Below are 26,821 nucleotides of genomic sequence, written 5' to 3'. Positions count from 1 at the left end.
TTAATCTTGATGTTTATTTCTAAAGTCTAGATTAAGTAATTATTTTATAATTAAACTTAAAATAAATATACGTGAGTGCAAAATATATCATTATCGTGAGTGCAAAATATACCATGATTTGTTTCGCCCTTTGGGGTCACCCCTTGAAAAAGACTCGAGTGGAAATGAACAGTTACTCATTAGCCTGTAAAAATAGCCTTTAAATCAGGAATTTTAGTTGTGTTGTAATGTTACCAAGATTGAGGCAGAAGTATTTCCATTTAGTTATAGTAATAAGTTTGCAAATTATTAATTTGTAGAGTAACTGCTGAACAATCATTTATAGTTTCTTAACATCATTGATTTAAGAAGCACATAGAAATAATTAGTAAGGTTTTTATATTACTTCTATTTTTTTCACATATAATAACCACTGGGGGATATGATTGCGAAACTTCTCTACCTTTATTTGTATTTAATTTTTGGATGAACAAATAATACTCCATAATCCATAAGTAAATCTATTTTATTTTTTAACAGATGCTGAATAGCCGACCCAATTCTGAATTGATGATTTTCAACATCGTAACCTTGTAGTTTTGAACCAAAGTATGAAAACAAGGGAAAACCTGGAACAAGCATTGGAACAAACTAGACTTCAAGGATGACTTTTTGATGGAACTAACCCGTACTTCCGTTACATGGAGGGGAAAGCAACGGAAATTTCCAACTGTTAACCTAACGCCAAGGGGATTTTGCCCATTATCCGTCTACCACTGTAGATATTTTACATCAGCACTATGGTCGGTGTGATCCGGGAATAGAATTGCATCTACCAGCCACCGTTGGGACACAAATCTAGTACACTTTATTGGGAGGCAAATGCTTCGCCCACAGAGCCAACACGGGACTCTATAGGAAAATCGATGTTACTTTGCCCGATTTTCACTAACCGTCAGAAATTTCCAAAACGGCTTAAAGAGGATACAGACGAGGACAGTGAGAATTAGGCTGACATTTTTTCTTCCTAGTTTAACCATTTCTGATTTAAAAAAAGGGCAATGGAAATGGAATAAGCCATTGAAATTGATGAAAGGTCACTGCATTCGTTTGAAGGGGACTTAATATTGGAGAAAATTCTTGGGAAAAAATTTTGATCTATCATTTGGTAAACATTTTAAAACTTGGTGTTCTATCCGAGAATCATAGCCAGAGATATTGTTACCTCCTTTAGAGAAGTGGATGAATCTTTGAGTATCATTTTTTTCAAATCTCTATTTCCAAAACACTTACAAGGCAAATTTCTTTTTGAAGAAGAGTTTAAACTTATGTACCAACACATATGTTCTTTGTGTTCTAATTATTTCTGGTAATTGTTATTAACTACAGTTTTCTAACGAGAATCTAGTGCCTAGAATTAATATGATTTATAAAATAATAAATATTAAATTTTCAATTTTTTTTTCGAGCATCAGTTGCATAATATTACATCAATAAATATAAAATTTCTAAACAGTTGACTTAAGATTTAATTTTCAAAAGAAAACGTCTGATATCAAAGTTACCTCATTTGCATGGTAACTTTGACCACCAGGTTTCTTCCTTAATTTTCACTTGAACAGAATGAAATGAAAGTATATTAAGGTCATATTTATGTATCTTCTATTAATTATTTATGCATAGTCCAAAAATTAATTTCTTCTGTATAAGAAAGAGATGAAAAGTTTACTAGATGTTTAAAACTGTAACTTCAGTTGTCAGTATAATAAAAAACGTACTCATATGAAATAATAAACCAAAATATCGTTTTCCAGATTTTTAAGAAAAATAGTTTATATTTTTGCATTTCTTAAAAATCCATATACTCCTCTTCCTTTTTTTGGAAAATGTCCTTCCGCATATAAAAGTTGGCAATGGATGATTTCTACATAGAAATGTACAGATGCAAAGAGAAAAAAAAAAGAAAAATGGTTATGTTTGGTGTTTGACTCTTCTAACGATTTTTCTTTTGAAAGTTTCCAATATTTTTTTTACTTTTTCCTGCAGTGAAATATACGTATGTGAAATATTTTTCTTCTCAATACAAAGTACTCAACACTCATTTTCCAAAATAGACATTTTTGTAGATATAGAACATTTTTAAGGAATCAAAAACGCCGAAAGAAAGTTTTAAAAAAATATAAAAGCTGCATAAGTTCGGAGTTGATATGGGAGTCGTAGTTATGCTTCTTGAGTTTTTGAAATGTTTAAAAAAAAAATAACGTATGAAACATTTCTGTCTTCTAAAACTTTATCGAGTTTATTAAACTCATAATATATTTCACTTTAATATCCTTGCGAAATGTTGAGAAAATCAATTAGCTTTCTAATAAGGATTAATAGATTTTAATTTTTATTCATGCATAACTACAGTCATGTTTGTGATAATTGTTGTACCACGAATGAATTAAGTAAACTGAGACAAACTGAGGTAAAACATGCAAAGTATTAGAATCACAAAGTGTTTACGCATTGTACCACTATTACGCGTGGGTATTTGTTCCATACGTAGAACAAATTTTATTAATTTCTGACAAATTCGTCACGATGTTGCATTTTCAACAAACATTTGTATAAGTTGTTCAAAATCACAAAATGTTCTTAATTTTTTAAGAAACCATTTTTTTAAGAAAAGCTCTGATATATCTTTTCATGAATTTTTTAAAGAAATACTATTTTTTACTTGTTTTAGAATACGAATTTTGGCTAAAGCATTAGACTTAGCTATTACAGGAAAAGAAATACAGACACGCATAAAAAATCATGATAAGTGAATAAATACTCAGTTATCTCTGGACTCAAACAAAAGAAACGTACTTAGAAAACTAAAAAACGTATTCCACCTTCTACGAAAGTACTAGCAACCGTATCACAAAGAAGAAAATCCTTTAAAATCCGATGACAAACTCATGAAATCTCCCAGAACGCAATGATATGACACACGAGTGAGGTAATATGACATCAAACATTTGAGAGCTCATGTTTTGTCAAACCGAAGAGCCTGTCTGAAATAAGCTTGAGGATTTCCGAGAAATTTAAATAGATAATATCATTTAAGTATTTTAGAGTTCAGCCATCACAAAAAAAAATTGCTTTCATTATTTTTATAGAAAGAAATTGAAATCTCACTAGAAAAAACACATTTCAATTTTAAATATCCGATTTGTGTTTAGACTACTGAAATCACATTTGTGTGTGAATACTGTTTCTTTTTCAAAAGGCTATGCCTTATTTTGATCGACAATGTTTTTTGATTCACGATTTTTTTTAAAAATTTCCTTTAGTGCTTATTGAAATTATGTTTATTGAGATTGTCCATTAGTGCTTATTGAATTTTATTGAAAAATAACTAACATAAGGTTATCGAATTGAATCCATAATTAAACTACACAAGACTCGAAATCTGCTACACTACGTTATACGTCATGGTGTTATGCTGTGATTTTAAACGTATAGAAATTTCGAAACTGAACAATAAAAATAATTTGACGAAGATATCGAGATGAATACGTTCTGGTAGCACAATTACCGTCAACTTATCAATACTGCCTAAGGAATATGGCTCAAAGACTTATAGCTAAGGAGTGTTAAAAATAAATAAAACAATGCATTTCCATTCTTTTAGATATCGTAATGCATTATATAATTAAAGCCTCAAACAATGTGAATGAAATTACGTTGTAAAAAACTGAAGCTCAGTTTCTGTGTCCACATTTCTTTGTTTAGTTAAGTAAGTGCCATTTTTCTTGTATGATTTTCCCCAGAAACGTTAGGCATAATTCAAAATATCGATTGCACAATTAAATAGAAAATATAGCACAAAACAGAAAATAATTATAAGAAAACTAATTTGATAATTGACTAAACTGATTAAGCTAAGTCCTTACCAGGAAATGAATTCAGAAAACCCACTCAACAAGTACAAATATAAACATCTGCGCAATCACGCTATACATTGTCAAAGGTTTTAAAATTTAATCAAAAATGCTTCCAGATTATACTGAGTTACACTTCCAGATTGCACGAGAGAGGGAACAGATTATCCGAACATTTGTAAGTCCGGCATTCTTCAAAAGTCGCATGATTTCATGGCGAAATGTTTTTTAAAAATGACGAGAATTGTCGAATCATCAAAACGATATTTCTTTATTTCCGAGAGTGTACTTGAGTTGGAATCGCTTACATTACAAACTGGCAAAACATATTTAGACTCATTAGTCTCCCGTTAATTTTACATTTGTATTCACTAAATTATTTCATTAGAGTGTGAAACTTTCGTATGTAAAACATATTTGGTTAATCATTTATAGTCAACCAATTCCAATTTGTTAGAAAGAAAATTAAAATCACGTTTGAAGTCAGACTAGCAAAGGAGCTATTTAATATCTTACAGTTTGTGTATTTGTTTTACCAAATTTGAAGATCAATGTCTGCGTTTCTACTGTTTTATATTGTTATTAGAAGTATATTAACATATCAATAAAATTTAACTTTGGTAAGAGACTACTGTTGTCCTTTTTAAATGTTATGTGATGCCATAGATTTTGAAAAATAAATTCTAAGCTTCTAAATTTATTAAACTGCGGACATTTTTTAACTTTCAAAAGATGCATTTTCGAACCACATATCAGATCTGACTTAAATTATATAATTATACTTTCTATCTCATTAGAAACATTGTATGAAATAGAGCTCTCCAGAAACGTCACTATCACAAAATGTGGTAAATATACTAAAATTTGTTTCTCCGTGTATTTTAAACTGTTAAATAAGTTGGAACTCATTTAACCTGCAGGCGGTTTATCAAATAGGAAAAATTAGGAGAATGTTTCTTCATGATACACTATTTATCTATCGAATAACATGGATAAAACCGGTTTTCTATGCACTATATTTCTCCTAATATTTGATTTCTTGTCTTTAGGGTTGGGTTCAAAACAAGGCCTCTAAGTTAAACATTGGAAGTCGTAAACTCAAAATTAGGTTGAATGTTCAGTAATGGCCATTGAAAATAAAATAATAAAATAAATGCGGAAGAGTGCCTTTTTAAGTGCAGAACCATCAGGGAGTTCACAATAATATCATTTAAATTTCTTGAAACCTTAATACTGTGCAAAAATAACTCTAGGAATTGTACTTTTTGCTTTGGTTACATAGTATGGTTGAACTTGAATGAAAAATAAAATACAATTTAGGACTTTTTAATGGTTGTTCAAATTACCAACCTTATGATTAAAATAGTTTTCTGAGGAATCTTTTTCCAAACAATCTCAATAAATATTCATTCAAGAAATATTTTTCTAAGCTATGTCATTTTAACCCTTTCTAATGCCTCTGTTTCTAATTCATTTATTGAACTCTTAGTACCTTTTGCAGCAATTTGATTGAAAAATTGATTTCCTGCCGTAGTTTACAATTAATTTTAAGTTTTAACACGTTACATATCTCTTATCACCATATATATATATATATATATATATATATATATATATATATATATATATATATATATATATATATATATATATATATATATATATATATTGATTCCTTATTAATACTGTATTTCAATTTTAAGGTCCCACTGCTTATGCTTAGCCTAATAGTTATGATGAAATAAGTATAATATGAGATTAAACAATCTTTTAAGGTAAGAAAAAAGAAATAAAATAAAACTTATAGGAAAGGTAAGGAGGTTTGTCGATCCATCAACCTTATAACCGTCAAATCTCGTGAGAAAGATGAGGATGTCTGGAAGGGGATGGAATTCGATTAGGTTCGTTCGATAAAAACACAAACTATTCTTTTACAAGGGTTCTTAGTGTATTGACTCATCCAAACATGGTTAAATCTAAATTGAAGTAGCTATTGTTATAAGTTAAGAATTACGCGGAATTATATGCTTTAGAAAAATACTTATCGTTGATTTAATTAATAGTTTCTGAGAAATGAAGGAATTAGTTGCATCTGTTTGGCAGGGTATATTATTATTTTGTTCAGTTCTAGTTAATTTATACCTTTTGGTAAATCAAAGATAAAACTGAAAATTTTAAAACTTTCATTTTATCATATATATATATATATATATATATATATATATATATATATATATATATATATATATATATATATTCTAGCTGTACCCTGCGTGCGTTGCAACGCTTTCAGTTTGAATTTAAATTTTGTATTTAAGTGTGTAAATGAGATTTGTGGTTATGATTTGAATAGAGAATTTCATTTAATGGTGAAAAAACCAGTGATAGTCTCAACAGTTAATTCTCTAGGATATCGTTAGTGCATTTTCAAACAGACATGTATGGTGATGCACACCGACCATGAAACATATTTTGGATCATGATCTGAAATAATTCTGGATCAATGGCGTCATGAATATTTCTGCTGATATGAGCTGACCAATTTGTCCTGGTGTGAGTTTTTCAATAAGCCAAATCATGTGGCAATTCTCTTTTTCTGCCGTTCAATAGAATGCATCAAACACCGTGTCTCTCCATAAACATGACTCTTCGCAATAAAACCAAGTTTAGAGCTTAATATTTGTTTTAACTCACGTGTGATAATGCATCATGAAGATCCGATGATGTTTGCCTAAGTTACTAAAGCTCTTTAATTTTAGCTCAAGCAGGATTGCATGTGAATGTAATAAATAACTCTAGCTGTCCATATGCGCACCGATACTTGTAGCAGCACCGAATGAAGTCATTTGAAAACACGGATGTACTGACCTATATTCGCCAAGAAAAGTTTCTATTGATTTGCTTGACCCGATAACAACGTTGATAATGGCTCGGCTGGCGACGTTAAATCTGGTAGTTACACTTTGCCTCCAGAGCAGCAAATTCCATCTGTTTCATTCTTAAATTTGAGAGCACTACAAAACATACATAATTGATCCATTTTTCCGATGATGACGCTTGGGTGAAAGACTATAGTTGGTTGTCGGATCATAGTGAAATGCACTGAGATTCAAATCAGAGTATTGGCAGCGTCTGAATAGCGAAGTGCGTTCTTGATTGATTTTTATTCTTGCATCCCGTTGCTCTGATGTTTCCGACGAACGGGCTTGATAAGTGCGTAGTTGATTTGTTACCAGTCTTCTTTCCCGTTGCTCTGATGTTTCCAAGGAACAGGCTTGAGTAGTGCGTAGTTGATTTGTTAACAGTCTTCTTTCCTGTTTCTCAGACGTTTCTAAGGAACGGGCTAAAGCATTGTGTTCTCGATTAGTTTCAAGTCTTTCTTCCTGTTGCTCCGATTTTTCTGAAACACGGTTAGTTCTCTTCTTGCGTGCTTGAGATGTTGATCGACTAAGAGCGATTCGTTTAGGCGGCATATTTTTGCAAATATTATCTTTCAAACAAAAAGAAATGTAGAAGTTGACAGTGGTCGCAAATTTGCTAATTCGAAAATTCACGTATTTATTTTAAATAATAAAAAAGCAATAAAAATGAAATAAATTAAATAAGAAATATAATAATGATAAAATTTAAAACAAAAATCTATTTTTGGTAAAAATATACTTGTGGGTGCCCCTTGACGAAATTGGTAACTTATGTTTATCACCATTCCTGTTTGCGCGGAACACCGCGGTAACAGGAATGGCTGCCAAAGCATAATGATATTTTAATAATACATTGGAAAATTTCAGCAAGACATCGGCCAAATTGCAATGAACCCAATGTAAGCAAAATTAATAAACCCAATAAAATGCATTTTGAATCGAAATAAAAATTAATGAAGTAAGCACAGAAAGAAAAGGAAAAAAAAACATCTCACTTATTCATTAAGCTTGAATTTCCTCAGTTTTAGGTGCACAGAATTCTCTAATAGCAGTTAGATACTGTCTAAATTTATCATGAATAGAATCTGTGTTCCTCCATAGCCACATAAATTCGGCGAAATACGAATTAAAAATGGCGTCTGTGGTATCGGAATGGCGGTGACATTTTTTTCTAAAGTGCCTTTTTTATGACTGCCCACATACCTTCGATCCTATTGATCAGAAGCAAAAGTAACCTAACCAGCCGGTATCCAACATAGAAGTAACGGACTTCTGAAATTACATATACCGTTGAACATTTAAAAATAACGCTGAAATTTAAACGAATCAGAATCACGATTGGGATTCAACATCGGCCAGCTTGGAGATCAACCGCTATCACAACTTGGTGAGAATCAAGGGGCACCCTCAAATATAGTCTACTCCTATTTTTTAAATGAAATAATTAAAATGAATGTGAATTCGCAAACTTTGTAATAATAAACAATCTAATAGTTTTCAAATGACAACTGTCAGCAATGAAAAATTGCATACTAAATTGAGCTAAAATTGCATACTAAATATAAATAATTATTAAAAGCGTGCAAGATGAATAAAATTTGCTTTTGCCTTGATTTTTATTAAACAGTTTTCACAATACTAAATCCGTGATACGACCAATAATTACGAAACTTATTCTCGTTGATTTTACGTGCTTGTGCTCACCTGAAATAAAGAACCGAATTATGATTAAATATTAAAGTATATGTAATTTATTTTTCTAAAAGAATAGAGCTATAAGATAGAAAATATCACTGTTGTTATCTTCAAGATATTTGAAAACTGATTCGTGTACAGCAAAATTTAAAACAATGGCTAACTTTTAACCAATCAGAAAATTCCATTTCGATTTTCGCTGATACCGCTGGAACGGTTTGTGGCAGAATGTTCTATTGTGAATCTAAACCATTCTCGAATCCTTCTGAAGGTACACAGAAAATTTCATTTAAATCAATCCAGCCGTTTAGGAGGAGTTCAGTGACATAAACACGAACAGACGAAATATATATATAAAGATATAAAGATATAAATATATATATATATATATATATATATATATATATATATATATATATATATAATACTGCTCTGAAGAGTACGGAAAAAGTTTGTAAAAAACAGAAAAATTTTGCATAGCTCAGATAACGATGAAAAACAGAAACAACTCTAGGTTCATCTTTAAACAGTTTATTTTCTGAACGAAAAATGTCCAACAGAATTTAAAGTAATTTTTTACAGTGCATAATATATAGTTATTTGAGTTTCACCCACAATGCATTTAAAGTGTGTCACGGTTTAATACACGTGAAATCATTTTAAGGAAAATAATTTACAAATGTCATGCCTGATCTTGGAATATATATTAGTTTACTGAAGCAACAAAAGTATGAATACAAATAGAAGAGTGTCGAGAGACTCTTATTAGAAACAATGAGAGCGTTGATAATCCTTTTAATCCGTTGAAAGTACTTCACACGTAAAAGAATTTTCAAGAAAACAAAATAAATAAAATATAGCCAAAGTGTATAATTAAAGCTCCACGGGAGACAGAGTTTTAAGTTATAAAGAAATGAAAATTAAGAAAAATGTTCTGAAATGGAGCTCATGAATCATTTAGGAGAATAAATTTGAATTAAAAGTCGTAAATTTTCTCTCCAAAACTATAAAGAAAATGGGTATTTATTTCTGTTTTTGTAAATAGACATATTTCGTTTCTTATTTACTTTTAAAAATATTTTAACGAATTTTTGGATGTTGCAAAAAATATTTTTATTCTAAGAATTTTTTTCTCCATTTAATTATTATTGTTATATATATATATATATATATATATATATATATATATATATATATATATATTATACAAATTGACTAAAATTATCTACTAAAAATTTTTTTTCTTTGTTAATTTTTGTAATTTTTCCATGTGCAAGTCCATTTTGAGCAAATCCGTGTTAAAATTACCAGTAAAATTTTTTTTCTTTTCCAAAATTTTATATAATTTTTCCATGTGCAAATTCTTTTCGTGCCAATCCATGGCTAAAATTATTTGCAAAACAGGCAATTTATGTTTCTCTTTTCTATTTTATATTTTTTCTTAAAAAAATATCCATTTTCTAAAATTATTTATGGTCAACTTTTTTTAAATTATCCAGTATAATATTACCTTGCGCTCATCCATTTCGGGCCCATCCTTGGTAACTAACATATCAATGCACAGCATAACAAATCACTTCAGCAATGCAGTAAGAACGGCACTTTAAAACCCTCTAGTTACACCAGTTTCTCTCTATTTTTCCTCCTAATCATAAATTGATTTAAACTCAATTCAAATTCTAGATTTCGCTATGCAGTTTTGCTTGCCTTAAGATAGCTTTAACTTTTTTTAACCAAATCATTTTACTGTTATTATCCAGATTTGCTTTTTCTACAGAAATTATTTTATGATTTTGAGCATCTTACCAATAAAATTGACTAATTGATGCTCCACCTCAATATCATCTGCCTTCAGATGTAATTTTTAAGGTAAGTTAAATTACCAGACATTTTCATAAGAGTGGGCTAATATATTTTTAAAAAAATTTACTCTTAAATATTATTTTAATAAGACTTTTAAGGTAAGGACAATTTAAGTTTTTTTTAAGATTATCTGAGTTCTCATCCAAAGACACTTTCCCATGTGGTGAGCTGGGTTCTGGTCCCTGTGTTGACCAGTCTGCTCTCGGCTCCAACCAACCACAATGCTGACATAATTACTTTATATATATTTTTTTATGTTAAAATAACAGAGTTTGTTCACTACTTAACAGTATTTATCTGCTAAAAAAAGAGTCAGTGTTTAAATAACATTATTTTTCTTTGGAGCAATCGTTTTTATGCGAGGCCACCTGCTTTCAATTTTTAATGTAAATTTAAAAGATTTTTTTTGACAGTGAGAATATAAATTTACAATATTTAAAATACTACGTACTACTTAACTATTTGTACAATGTTGAATAAAATATATGAAATATTTATATTTAAGCGTGTTTAATAATGCAAGCATCATTGTTAAATAAAATTGTATGATGCCGGTTGCTTTTAAGTGTCCAACGATTAGAACATTCAAATAAAATAATGACAACTTTATGTAAAAACCTGATTTTAGCGTATTATTCAAACATTACGCTGATCATTTCTCTAAGAAAGTTGTTAATGTAGTTCTGTTGTGTATAATTTGTTGGTGATATATTGCAAAATTAGAAAAGAATAATTTCTTTTGCTTACTGTTAAATTAATATTTGATTCACAATATGCAAAAAATGTACTTCTAAATATTTAAGAATGTTTTAAATTGAAAAAAAAAAATAAATTGATATATTTTGAGAATCCTATAAATTTAATTGATAATTTTATTTTTAAAACTGCAGGTTTAGATATTAAAATTAATAACCAAGTGTAATGACACAATTGGCATTAGATATTTCCTTGCCTTTAAAATATCTTTAATTACTTAAACTTACTTTTTTTAATCTTTATTAATCGAATTATATATAAATAAAATTAATAAGTTAATCTTTATAAAAGCGAACACAAAATATTTTATTCTTTTCTTATCGATCAATGTAACGGCTGACTTTTTATTTCAATAGTAATGTAGACTCATTAATTCACTGCGTGCCAAATCGAAAACAAAAATATATTTATAACTCTTTATTATTAATTTCTTACCACAAATATGTTTCCGTTACATGGTTATTCTAATTCTCACAGTCTTATTGTTGGCGATTCTCGATCGCCAAAGTATTTTTAAACCTAATATTGATTATGGTTGGCTTTATTTTGGCTATGTTGTATTTCGATAATTCACCAATCGTGGACCTCTTCTCCCGGCTCTTGTGTCAGTTAAGAACAATTCATTCATTTTATTTTCAAATTTGTGGCGACTGGGGATACCCTTTTGGGCCTCCCAGTCCCAACCGTTAAAAATAGCATATTCATGCTAACAAAAATTTCTCGATGTAGAGAATGGATTTCTTTTTTCATGATTTGTACACTTTAAATATGGCCATTTTGACTATACTAATTCTTACTGAATAAATAAAATGTTTACTTAAATGATTTTACTCATTTTCCTTGAGACAATACTTTAACCACCACTATGATATTAGTAATGGCGATCACCGCCTTCATACTGGGTACAAAATATCAATTTGAGTAAAAAATTCCAAAATTTAATGAAAGGTATTTTCAGGAAATATAAAACAGATATCGTGAGGCATTTAAATTTTCTTAATATTAAATTCAATTAAAGAAATGTTTTGATATTAAATTTTTAATTTTCTTCTTATTTTACAATATAAATTTCCTTCTTGTTTAAAATTCTTTTATATTAAATAATTTAAACTAAAAATGTGAAAAAATTGGCTTTTTTAGGTTTTTCAAAAATTTAATATTTGTTTATTTACATATTTCTCTACCAAGATAAATAACCATAAAATATTTATGCAACGTAAGAGAAAAAAAAATCAAAAAATTCCCTTTCTGTTTTTGTCATGATAATAAGACCAGCTTTATTTTAATATTTATTATCATGCCATGCTTAGAAATAATTAAGAAAAAAAAAATCTTAAACCCTATACAGTGAAAAGCACTTTGGTAACCTTATCGTTGGAGGAAAAAAATGAAATGGGTGGTATAAATTAAATTTTACGTTATAAAAATTGAAATTATTATTCTTCACACCAAAGCAAAAATTGTTGTTTAAAAAAAATAAGTTTTCGTCCAAATACTCCAAAAACTTTTATGAAAAGCATTTTTCTTAATTTTTTAATAAATAATATCTAGCATCTAAAGTTATACAGTCTCGCAACATTCTTTTTCGTTTTTTACTGGAATGTTTCATGTGCAAAGCACATATTTCAACTGACAAAGAAAGTTTATGAGTTTTTATTATTTTAATTAGAGGCCCCTAGCGCCAATTCAGTTACATTCAAGTGATGATAAACATTACTTAAAAATGCTTTCTTTTGAAATAAATAGAAAGAAAGAAAGGAAAATTTTCAATTCTAAACATGGTGAAATTTTAACAATGTAAGAAGAAATTTCATGAGAGTAAAATTCTATAGTTAGGCAAGGTGAACAATTTTAAGCCAATTTTTCTTTGGAAGTAATGGGATCTAGAACAAACAGGCTTGTATATCTTCTTAGTGCTTAAGTGTGTTTATATGCTAAAAAGGTGATAGAAGGATTTTCTAAAAATAAAAACAATTCAATTGTTTAAATTGCATTATTTATTGTGAACACTTTTAAAATGGTATGGGTTAAATCATGTCTTGGAATTTAGTAGCTTTTCTCAGTCAAACAAAGTGAGTGCTTAAAAAATGGCCTCAGTTCCAAAAAAAAATATAGAAATAAAACTTTATTATTTTTACTACAAATCCTTCAATTACCAAATGAGTATAGATTTTCTGAACAAAATAGACACAGAAAGTGCTAAATCACACAAAGTAATTGAGGCCAGATTTATTTTAGATAATTTAAATATTTTCACTTTTTCCATCATTAAACTCGAAAAATTCCAGTTTCTTTTAATATCTGTGCTATATATTTGTAGTATTAAACTTTTTCTATGAAAGTGAGTTAAAAACAAGTAAAATTATATTTGTTTTTAATTCACTTTCATGATTGTCTCAAATAGTGATGTTATATTTCCTTCTTTTTCTGGTATACCATTTGTTCTAAATTGTGTTCGCATGTTTAAAAAAATAAAATTGAAATTGATTTTGCCTCAATTATACTGCATTTGGAACAAAATTCTGAATTAAGTAGAAAGAAAAGGTTAACGAATATGTGTAGAATTTGTATTTTTTATTTAAGTAAATAATTAAAAAAATAGGATTTTTTATTATTATATATTACAAGTTAAGTATTACTCTTTATTTAACTCTATAATTTATCCCTTAACTTGTAAAAATATGGGAATATTTGTAATTATAAATCCGTGTTCTATTCTGTAATTATAATACGTGTTCTACAATTTATTTTTGAAAACGAATTGCTGTCATAAAAATCTATATTCAAGTTTTAGTTGAAATAAGTGTTACTTAAAATATTTAACAATATTTTATGACCCTGTGCACTTTGAAAGCATTAGAGAAAAATGACTAAAATCATCAAGGTACCTTTGTTATTCTCAAACTAAAATACGTTATGTTTTTGCTTCAAAAGAAGCACTTAAATATTTATTTTTTTATATTTATTGTAAACAGCAAAATATAAAATTTTAATATAATTTTTCTTGACAATAAAAAGTGACCTTTCGAGAAATTGACTGTTTTACTTAGTTGGATTCTATCCGTTTTAAGAGGTCACCAATAGCACTCATCATCAGATTGCTTAAAACGTTCTGAGAATTTCTTCACAATTTTTCATTCCAGGCAAGAGCCTTAAAATTTTAATATGTCTCAAAAAACAGCAAATTTTTTCAATTTTTTTACATTTTTAGGAATTGTGATAGAAAAACAAATTACCTCTCAAAAGGTTTGAATTGAATAAAATATTCCTTGTGAAATTTTTCAGAATTTTTCAACATTATTTTCACTTCTTGCAAAAGCTGTAAAAATTATAAAATTTTGTAAAAAGTACAAAATATTTTAAAAAATACCAATTTTTTAAAATTGAAAAATGTACAAAAAATTGATGTTTTTTTCAAAATTGAAAAATTTTCCAAAATTCGCTGTTTTTCTTTAAAATTGAAATTAACAAAAATTTGCTGTTTTTTTTTAAATTTTAAGGCTTTTGATGGAAATGAAGTTGATGCATAAGAAATCTGAAAAATAAACCAAATACAATCTTTATAGCTACCGCTTTTTAATTATCGAATTACTTTTTTCTCACCGCCCAAATATACACTTCTTATGACATTTCGGCCAGCTTACAAAATCCATACCTGATAATTTTTCCCTCTAGAAAATTAGTGGGATATCTTGGAACAACGGTAAATAACACAGAAATTTATAGGAGACACGAGATAAATCCTTGACAAACAGCATAAACTGGATGTAACAAACCTCCTAAACCATATAAAATTACTTTCTAAAAGAATCTAGGCAGTCAAATATCTCAGAGGTTAAACAAAGTTTTGTTTATACAGAATACTGAAGCATACTTTGTTTACAAAATTGTCTAATGGCATACATTATTTTGCTTTATAACCAGCGTTGAACAGCTGACCCAATACCAAATTAACGGCTAGCAGTGTTTAACAACGTAGTCATGTAATTTTGATTCCAACTCAGTACGCAAGGAAACTTCTGGATCAAGCATTGGGACAAACTGACCTTTTTGGAGGATGTTTTGATGTTTCAAACCAGCCGGAAGAAAACATCCCCGTTTAGTCCGATCATAAGGGAATTCTAACAAATTATTCGTCTACCACTGAGAATATTTAACATCAGCCCTGTAGTCGGTGTGAATTTCGATCCTGGATCACCTTATTGGCAGACGGACGCTCTATTCCCTGAACCACCATGACGCTTGGGGACAAAATAGATTTTTTTATTCAGGGACAGAAATTTTCTAATAACAAAGTAAGAGCTGTGGTGGTTCAGGATATAGCACTGGTCCCTTATGTGGATAACCAGGTTTGAATTCTAGCAGTGGTGGAAAATGCAAAACTTTTTACCGGCTTTCACCGACTACAGTGTTGATGTAAAGCTTCTTCAAGATGGAACGTAGGTTAGAGTCCTTTTGTAGTTGGATAACCCATGGGAGTTCTTTATGTTTTTCCTCGCCGTGTAACGCAAATTCGGGTTAGTTCTGCAGAAGTTGTCCTCTACGAAGACTAGTTTATCCCAATGCTTAACCCAGAAGTTATCTAGTCTTTTGTGGTAGGACTAAAACTTAAAATGCCTTTGATTTGAATACTGAATGCCGTTAACTTAAAATTAGGTCGGTTGTTTAATACCTGTTATAATATAAGACAAAATAACATCGACTTGACCAGTTTGGGTGTCACGAAAGACATAATATTCGCTGTGACATTATCATCAGTGCAAACTACAAACTAAACTTTTACATGATATTAATGGTGCTTTTCATGCCTCTATGTGGGAACGGTATTTTTTGTTTTGTTGTTTCTTTAAATTTATGTTAAGAGTTAAATAATGGTAAGATTATAAGAAGTTTACCAAAACACAACATTGCGGTATAAACATAATTTTTAATTGTACACAAATTTAAATGCTCTGCAAATTTCTTCTATAGGTAAAATACTGTGTTAAAAAATTAGTTGAACGCTGAATTTATTGGGCCAAATACTCTACTAAATTTTACACAATTAAACAAAAAGGAAGAGGAAACTTTTAATAAGTCATTAGGTACGTTTTTTATTTGAACTGTTTTCTTTCCTAAATATATAAAAACAGAACGTGTAAAATTCAAATCTACGTTAATTTAAAAAATTCCCATTTATTTACTGCAACAAAATTGTTTTATATATTTTTTATTTTATTAAGTACTTTAAAGTATTAGCTTAAGGGAAAAAAGGACGAGAACTTGAATTTTGAGTAAAATTTAAAAATTAGTTTTTGTTTTTTAACGGAATCTTGGTCTACCTATATGATGTAATGATATCAGAATGATGTTTCATTGAATGAATTACTGAATTACATTATAATCTAGAGATTTGTTTGGGAAATTTCATGACGATGATACGAAACTTTGTAAATATTCCTATGAATATATTATTCTCATGAATATTATATGGCTATTATAGTCTAGATTTAGTTAAATGTTAATAAAATTTTAACTAAACAAAAATCATGAATTAGAATCAAATAAAGAGTAAATGTTCTCATTACATCAGTTTTGACTCTTAACATGTTTATGGCAAAGACTTACTTAATACAGTCAATATCTTTTTGTTCAGGATACCGTCATTCGGGGCTACTTTGTGCAGGATTTCGCAGTTTTTGAACTTTGACATGAAAAAAAACTCTGTTAATTTAAACTTTAGTAAAATTTATCGATATTATATTCATAACTGGACTCAAACGAGTGAATTTGATCAATATTGGCATTATTTGTATGTAATATTTACGAATAATAAGTCAAAACATACCTTGCACAAAGTAGCCCCCAAATGGGGCTACTTTGTGCGTTTAGTAAAGTATTGATATAAAATTGTTAAAAAAGTTAATTGTTGACATTTTTAAAGACAAAAACATCAAGATATGTAAAGATATTAGTTTGAAAATATTTTTCAGCGTTAAAAAAACATTTTCTTTGAAGAATTTTTTCTTAAAAAGAATGTTTATTTCAAAACATTTGAGTTTAAACAAAAGGAAACCATATACTTTTTTTAACATTGAAATGGATGATATTTCAAAAATAATAATTATTGCATACTCATTAACATTTATAATATTGATACATTTGAGCATAACATGCTTGAATGAGCATGACAGAACTTGCTCTTCAGTTTCTGTCAAAATCACCTGATGTCCTACAAAATATATTTCTATGAGAAATTTCATTAGAAAAATCTTTGTAGAAGAAAAATGATAGTTTACCAGGAAGTTTCACGTGTTTATTGTGAATTTTATTAGAGATAGTATTTCTGTGGATTTTGTCCTTCCGAGAAGCTTCTGCAATCGACATACCACCAGCAACTGCTTGCAAACATTGTTGCAGCTTTTCTTAAGTGTAATCACGGTAGTTTCTCTTTCCAGGTATTTTTTTATATCGTCTGACCATTTTTCTGTCGAAAAAAAAAAAAACGAATGAAACTTTGCACAAAGTAGCCCCAAAGTGCATTTATTTTCATTTTCCGTTTATTTGTTATTAATTTTCAAATTTTTTTAACGACAACATGATATAATTGTTTGTTAATATATAAATAAAAAAATTTGCACTTACGACAATTGTTTTATCAACGTCTTTGCATTTCACAGCTAAAGTTTCCACGCACACTTTTCGAGATCCGACGTCCTCGGAAAATTGTTGACATTGGATAAACGAAACACACTCTGAGATTGTTTTAAAATTCGAAAAAATGTTTGTAGTAATAGAAGAGACTTCTATCTTCAAATTCCACACATTTTTAACGTGAAATAAACATAATACTGAATAGCAGCACTTGAAGAATGCCACATTCGAATTTGCACAAATTAGCCCCCGCTGCTCAAAGAATGACGGTATGTTTTTTTTGTTAAAGTTTTTTTTTTAAATAATTTTTTTAAATATTTTTAAATTATATTTTTGGGAAATTATTCTTTAGTAATAAAAGAGCATATTTCAATTGCCATTAGTTATTGCCATGTTAGATTAGTTAAATTTACTTTGTATTATAAAATATTTTGTTTCCAACTACCGATAGGGGAATTTAGCTAGAGAACTTCATCAAAAGTATGCGCAAGAATAGTAAAAAAACTTCTTGTTGATTTATGCTTTTTTAAAATAGAATCAGTAATTGGAATATGATTTTTTGAAATATCAAAAGAAGGACATAGAAATAAAACTTGTTGCCAGACTAATGATGCCTGAGATTTCTCTTTCTACAATATTTTTTTAAAGTAAAGGATCAAACGATTTCCTGTTTTTGTCACAAAAACAAATCCATTCTCCTCAAGTGGCAAATCCTTTCTCGTTTTTATTAAAGTACAACACAAGGAATTTTCAAGAATTTTCGACATATGACTGGTTCTGCACTTCATTTTAGAATGATATATTTTCTTTTAATATAAATTTTGGTTTATATTTCTATACAGCGAGAGAACAAAAGTAAAAGCTTCGAAGTTTTATTATTAAAGTTACTATTTTATATCAATTTAATATCATGCTATTGCTAAAATAAATTCAGAACTTGATCAATGTTATTTTTTATTTAGTCCATTTTTTTATTTATTGTTATTATTAATTCATAAATTTAACTTGCTTTGCTAACTCTTTTAATATGTTTGATCAAATAGTAAATAAAATCATACTTTACTTTAGAAAAGTAAATTAAATTCAGAACTCGTTAATGTTTTTTTTTATTTCCATATTGGAAAAAAATCGTAAAACCAGTATCAAAAACCAGTAAAAATGATACCAGGACCAGTATGACCATACCGGAAATTTAAAACCTGGTATGGCTCCATACTGGAAATTTTAAAACCTGTATATCACCATACTGGAAATTTTAAAACCAGCATAACACTATATGGGAAATTTTAAAACCAGTATAGCCCCATACGGGAAAGTTTAAAACAGTATGGCACTATACTAGAATTTTAAAACCAGTATGGATCATACTGGAAATTTTGATACCAGATTTAAAATCATACTGGAAATTTTGATACCAGTTTTCTAACATACTGGGAATTTTAAAGTAGCTTTAAAATATAGCTTCATTCATAGTAGGCACCTACATATTTTACTGGAAATCTAACAGTTTTGATATTTGTTAACTTTGTTTTTTTTTTTTTATTTTTTTTTTTATTATTATTATTATTATTTTTTGTTGATTATATACTAATTTCAAATAATTAATTTCTTAGATTTGTATAAGAATTCTTCATGCATATATCAAAGGCGATGAAAACGTACACCTTCTATGTACATTAATTAAAAAAAATACATATTTCAAATTATTAAAATCACTTTATAATTTTGGAGGGAAGGAAGTTTTTGAGTAAAATTTTTACACATTTTAATTACTTTAAAATCTGCATCCGGTATGATAACTGGGTCCGGTATAATACCGGCTCCAATATCATACCGGAGCTGGTGTTTCATTAGCCGGTATAATTTTTTTTATACCGGGAATTTTTTCCAATAGAGTCAATCTGTTCATTTTTATTTATTATTATTATTAATTTATGAAATTAACTTGTTTTGCTGACTCTTTTAATATGTTTGATCATATAGTAAATGAAATCATGATTAACTTTTGAAAAGTGAATTTTTTTTATTCAGGTAAAATGAATTGACTTTAACTATGATACCAGAAAAAATATTACATAAAATTGTCTAGATATTACATTAAAATTGTTAGATATTACGTAAAATTGTCTTTTTTTCTTAACGTAACTTTTTTGAACTCGTGTGAAAGAAATTTTTCTACGTACTTGCAATATTTTATTTTAAGAGAACCTAATTAGAAAAAAATATAATACTTCTCTTGCAAAATTTCATTATTATCTGCTTGCTTTAACGTGATTGCTTAAATATTTCTAGTGTAATATTTACAAAAATTCTAAAAGATATGTAGATATTGCTATTCAATTCTAAAAGAAAATTCTCTTTTAAAAAGGAAAAAAAAAACTAAATATTTATTTATATTTATTATAATTTATATTTCAAAAGAGTTGTTTTTTGAATTTAACTTTTTTAAACACCTATAAATCTATAAACGAAATTGATCTACATGCATGTGATAGTTTAATTTTGAAAAAAAATCCTAATTTGTAAAAAATATAATTTTTCTCTTGCAAAATTTTTTTAATATATCTGCCTGCTTTAACGTAATTGACAAAGTATTTCTATTGTAACATTTACCAAAATTCTAAAAGAAATGTAGATATTGTTACTCCAATCTTAAAAAAGAGTCACTTCTAAAAATGATATTTTGATTATCTAAAAATATGAATGAAACGCATTAAAGTCAAAGAGCATACTAAAAAGATGCTTACTCCTTTTTCATTTTTTCAATGTTTATGTTCACAAATTTAAAGTGCTATGCTAGTCTTTAGTATTTATTATTTTTATTCAGCGAAGGAAAATTAATTAAGAAAGTAAAAAGAAATTTATGAACTTTTTAAATGCAGCAATATGAAGTCAGCTTTTGCCTTCAATTCAAACTCTTAAAAATTCAAATTTGTGACAAACTTTTCAAATAAAATAAATGTAAATATACATAAGAAAGTTTTGTGTAACTGATTCAGATTCTAGTGAAAATAGAATTTTTGCTAAATGAATCACATAACAGCAAGTAAGATGAACGCTATCATGCGTGAAGTGAAAGACAAATACATTCAACTATTGAACTTTGAATCTACCATGTGCTATTTTATTTATAAGTATTTCATGAGTATTTTTGAATCATGATGATTGTGGCAAATGTTTTACGGAAAAAATCGGGAAAAAAAACTACTAATACGATATTTGTGAGAGAGTGGTATGCTATAATATTCTAGATCAGGGATGGCGAACCAATGGCACGCGTGCCATTTATGGCACCCGACGCAATATTTCGGGCACGCCACCGATCACATTTGTTATTACACAAATGGTATTACACTATGAAGCAAATGAACAATTAAATTAAAATTTACAAAAAACACACAAAATAATAAAAAATTATTAAGAAAAAAATTAACAATTAATGATAAAAAAAACCAATTAATAACCATAAAAAACAAGTTAAACTATAACTAGCAAAAAAATTAACAGTCCTGCTTAAACTAATGTCTTACAACCTAATATAAGTTATTTGTCATTTAATCTGCAACTACAGAAATCACACTGATGTTACTTTAAGTTGAATTACGCGTATAACTGAGACATTGCAAACTAATTTTTTTTTTCTTCAATTTAAATAAAGAGTTTTGAGTTGATAGTATTTAGTATTATTATTTTACCAATAATCACGAAGTCAAAATTATTTGATGGCACGTCTATGACCTCATCAAACAATTTTTTAGAAAAAATGGCACATTGGTGTATAAAGGTTTGCCACCCCTGTTCTAGATGTCTTAATAGTTTAAACCAAAAACACTCTGATGATAGTACTTGAGACAAAATAGTTCCTTTTTAACTCTTTCATTCCGGTAGGGTCTGAGATTTTGAGTTCCCCTGTTACGGCAGTTTTCAGAAGGAAGGTTTTTCACTTGAACTCGACCACAGTTCCCACCCAGTGAGATAAGTAAAAGGGGTGTAAATGATTCTCCTTTCTCTTCATTGAAACTCAGTCAAGTGGGGGAAAAATGCATGCAGCAACAAATTGTTGGATATGTTTAAAACACCCCATTTACCAAAACGTTAGTTCAGCACTTTTTTGGCGACGAATAACTAGAATTGTAAAAGTTTCCTTCCTTCTTTTTTTGTTTTCTTTTTACATCTTTTCTATTGTTTTTTTTTACTCGATTTTTTTTCACAAAATCATGAAATGTAAAAAGTTTAAAAAAAAATTGCTCTTCAATAAATTTTTTATTACATTGCAGTATTTCAAATAATTCTTGAATATTTAATTTAGCTTTAAATAATATGTATACCATACCTCACAAATTTCTCTGTTTTACCACTTCCGACATCGAATCTCGAGACTTCTTTACTCAAAGTTTATTTAACTTAAAAATAATTTGAATAATCTATTATTTTTTATTAAATGGAGATTTTTATTAAATAGTTTTTTAATAGTATATTGCATTAAATTTTTCAGAATCTTAAAGATTAAATTATAAAATTTTGCTCAATCTTAAAGATTAAAGTTTAAAGATTAATATTTTGCAGAATCTGAACGATTTAGCTATCTTAGTTTTATAAATGACAATACCCATGGCTCGAAATGATCAGTTGAACAGTCCCTAAAAAATACTAGATTTTATTTTTTAACCGTTTGACGAAGATGAGACACCGGTGTTCCTTTTATATATACTTTTTCTTGCACTCAAATTACCATCTATAACTTATTTCAGTATTTTTTAATTGTAAAAAACAGTATGATAGTTTCTAAAAAACTCTGTTAGATTGTCAGAATTATATTTATACTAAAATATGAAATATGAATATAATAATTTGAACAAAAATTTTATTTTCATACATGTAAAAAAGTTATCCGAAATTGATTTTCAAAATTAAAGAAATTGTAAAAATTGAAAATTAAAGAAAATTGTTTCTTTTAGATCAAAATAACTGTGTGTGAAAATAAAGGCAAACTTTAAAAAAATATATATATAATGTTTGCAAGTGATCTGTGTTTGGAAGATTTTATCTAACTCAGAAAAAGATACGGGTGTTTCACGCTCTATTTCATAACCATAAATTATTAAAATGCTAAATATAATATTTTTCACTTATTTTCAACCAAATTATCTTAGTGTAAACAAATTTTATACTATTTGAGTAATACTTTTTGATCCCCATATTAGATTCAGAAAGGCATAATAGTTAAAGGTATAAGTTTCAATCTTTCTCTTTACTGATCTATGAAGGCCATATATTCCAAATTATCTTTTCCTTTCTGACAACAATATTTTGAAAAATATTTATTTTCATTCTGAGGAATCACCTGTGTATTGAATTTTTCATAGAAATCAATAGTTATATGAAATAATATGCATATTCTAAGTGGACCTCTTAAGACAAAAATATTATTTCTTTTCATTAAATAGAATCATCACTCAAAATTGTTAAATTTTGAGTGATAATATTTAGAGCAGCATTTTATTGCAGAGCACATCTTATATTGTTCAATAAATTAGTAATAAAACTGAATGATATCAAGACCTGCGTTTTCATCTTTAAGAACTAAGCCTTTACATAACGTGCTCACTATCTTGTAGGCAAGAACATTCGGAGAGTGTCATCGGCTTCATTAACTTTAAATTAATTAACAATTATTTAAATTATAACGCATCTGGTGGCCACAAGTTATCACATTTTATTTGTGTGTATTATTATAGATATATGGTTAGTTTATGATTGAAGAATCAGAAAGATGGATTAGTCTGTTTAGTATCTTTTTTTTTTTTCAGTGAAAAGAAATCTGCGAAAAAATAGAATACTATCATCTTAGCTAATTTGTATATAATTATCAGGCATAATTTACTTTTAACGGTATAAGTGTAATATTAAGCAATTTGTTGACATTAATATTTCATAATGGAGAATTTCAAAGTTGTTAGAATTCCTTAAATTCATTTTTTAATAAAAATAAAAGAATATTCTTTTGTAATTTGAAAGTATATTATTTAGTCTAAGTTTTAAAATACAAGTCTAGTTACAGATTCTTTTTTTTCTTCCAATAACCACTTTTGACGTCGAATCGGAATTTGTTTGCGTAAACGTTCAACAATAAATTAAAGAATGTGGTTATTTCTTCATGGTTAAATGAAGCCCAACTGTTATTTTTCTAAGAAAATGTTTCTTGCTGGTTGCAATCCTTTTCAGCAAAAATGGCCAAAGTAAAATAAATTTTAGCTTTTACTATCTTATGTCAAGAAGTGTTTTGTATAGTATATTATTATATTCTCATTACGCAGCAGGTATTCGTCTTACACGCCTCAACTCAGTACCCTTTCCAACCGGCTCAATCATTCACAACACACATCGGGAATTCTTTCCCTTTTGTATAGCGATTGACACCACTATATTCTTCGATCAAGGTGTGCTGGCCTCTTTCTCCGAAAAAAAAAATAAATAAATAAAACGGAAACTGTATTTGAATCCTTCTTGCTCGTATATTTTTAGAAACATTTCGCCCTAGATAATTTTAAAAAAAAATAATTACTGTCGTAATTTTACAAATGTTATTAATTTATCTACTTAATTATCTTTTTCTTATTTATTTCTTACGTTAGAATGCTTTAATAAGTCACATAGGTGCAAAGCATTGTTTATTGTTGCAAAAACAAAAGTTTATATAAAACAGAACTAAAGTAATTCAGTTGTTTTTAAATTTTCTCTATAGAAAAAAAGTATAAACGATAAAGAAATTAATACAATTAAGGATACTATCTGATTAATTTTAATAATTTGGAAGGCTTTTTCTAAATTTTAAAAGTATTTTTTATTACACTCAGTTTTTTAAAATATTAAATAAATGAATAAAGTAAACAGCACATTGGAGCAGGAAGCGGGAAGGTGATAATATCCATTCCGTTATATTAACATTTTAAATAAAGCCTGTTGATACTTGAGTTTTTTTAAAAGTAAAATGTTTCATTTATGTTCTTTTTTTCAATATTAACGTGAATAATTTTAATAAATAGAAATAGTAGTATGTTGCATGGTTAATAGCATTAAAATAACTTAAATCTTGAAAGAAAATAATAATAATAAATAAACAAACTGAATAATTTTTTTTTTAAATTTAATTAATGAGGTAAAAACATTTCTAATTTCTTAAAACAAAATAAGAAGAGATACATGCAATGTCAGAAAAATCAGTGCAAGATTAAATTTGCTACAACCGCAAAGAAACATCAAGTTAAGCCATATTTTCTATTCAACTCTAGCCAAAGTATTGTGCGATTCAAAATTTGATTGACGCAAAATGAATTTCATTTATACGTTGCAAAAAAAAATTACAATTTTTTTTATAGAAATATATCACCTTTCAGTCTTAGACTTACTTTGAATAATTATTGCTAAATTATTTGAAACGTGTACCATTGTTTTTTTTTCGCAATAAAATTTAAAGCATAATATTTACTTCACTGATAATTTGAATATAAATTATTATATTATACTCGATATGATTGTTTTAATGCAGACATGTTTGTATATAATAATAATATTTTTTATATATTTTGCTATATTGGAGACAATAGTTACAGACAGAAATCATACGTTTTGGGGCGGAAAAAAAATAAGGCACAAATCGTTAGTCTAAAAAACTTCTAGAAGTTTTTATTTTATACTTTGGTTGATTCCAGGCGAAAATCGTTTAATATTTGAACGCGTAGTTAGTGATTCTAATCAATGACATAGCAAGGTTTTTGATTTTCATTCACAGATAGGTAGCGTCTTAGGTACAAATTGTGGATTTTTATTAGATAGCTCAGTTCTTGTAAGTATTGCGGCAAAACTTTTCGTGAACATTGTATACAAATTCAAGAAAATTCAGTTGGGAGCAAAAAATAATACACTGAACTCAGCAACCACCAAGAAATAAAATAATTGTTCGAACAAACTGGAAGATATTTGGGGAAATGATAAAACGTCTATTGGTGATGAAGGAAAATGCCCAAATGTCATTTTAATTACTCACAAAAGGTAGATAAGTGCAGAATAAGATAGATAGAGGAAGCTACGAATAAGAAAGGGATGAAAAGGTTTCTTTCCTAGTTTTTCAGGAATACGAACTTATAGAATGCATGGTGTCATAAAATTATTCCCACTCGTTCTTGCAGGCTAACAGTAAATACTTTTATACGTCGTCTAGAACAATCAAACTTTCAAAATATTTTTGAAATAGAAACGATTTTTTAGAAATTTTATCCATTCCTCATATAAGAAGAAAAATTATTGCACCTTCTCCTAAATTAGAACACATAGAAAAACGGCAGACCACATTCATTCATAACGAAAATTACTAGACTTAGTCCCCCTCGTTTCCTCCCTCGTGAAACAGTTGATTTTTATTTATTTTTTAATTTAAGCATGCATAGACAAAGAGGTTATTCAAAAGAAAATAAAAGGAAAATTATGACTGACTAGGACTAAAGTCTTTTTCAAATTGTATTCAAATGATTAATTTATTGACAAAATTTGAAATTTATTAAAATTGCTAAAATCGAAACAGAACAAAAAACTTGGGTAACTGTTTCCAATTGCGTTATTAGAAAAAAAAAAGAAAATTTAAAAAGGAGAAAAAAAAGCTGAAAAGACAGCAAAACAACTATTGTTTTCTTTTTAGGAATTTTCTTTAAGAAAAAAAATGAAGATTTGATTACATAAAATATGATAAAGTTTTCTTATGTCTACCAATATTAATCATCAGATTTTGAATAAATTGTTTTGAATTAATTTCAATTGAATGGTACCATTGAAATAAATTTATTTTATGAATATGCTTACATTTATTTAATGGTTGATTTTGTGAAGTGATTTAAAATTTAAATATCACTATACAATGTAATTTCTTATATCATTGAAATCTTTAAAGTTTTAAATTATAATTTCTGCGCAATTAGATTTTTTTGAACAAGTATTTTAAATTCCTTAAAAGTTCTGTTTTCAAAATCTTTATTAAATATTCTAAATATTGTTAAATCTGTTTTA

This window comes from Parasteatoda tepidariorum, chromosome 3, assembly GCF_982258835.1.
Source record: "Parasteatoda tepidariorum strain Cologne lab strain chromosome 3, Ptep-v5.0, whole genome shotgun sequence".
NCBI classification, from domain to species: Eukaryota; Metazoa; Arthropoda; class Arachnida; order Araneae; family Theridiidae; genus Parasteatoda; species Parasteatoda tepidariorum.
Note: the sequence above shows the minus strand (reverse complement) of the source record.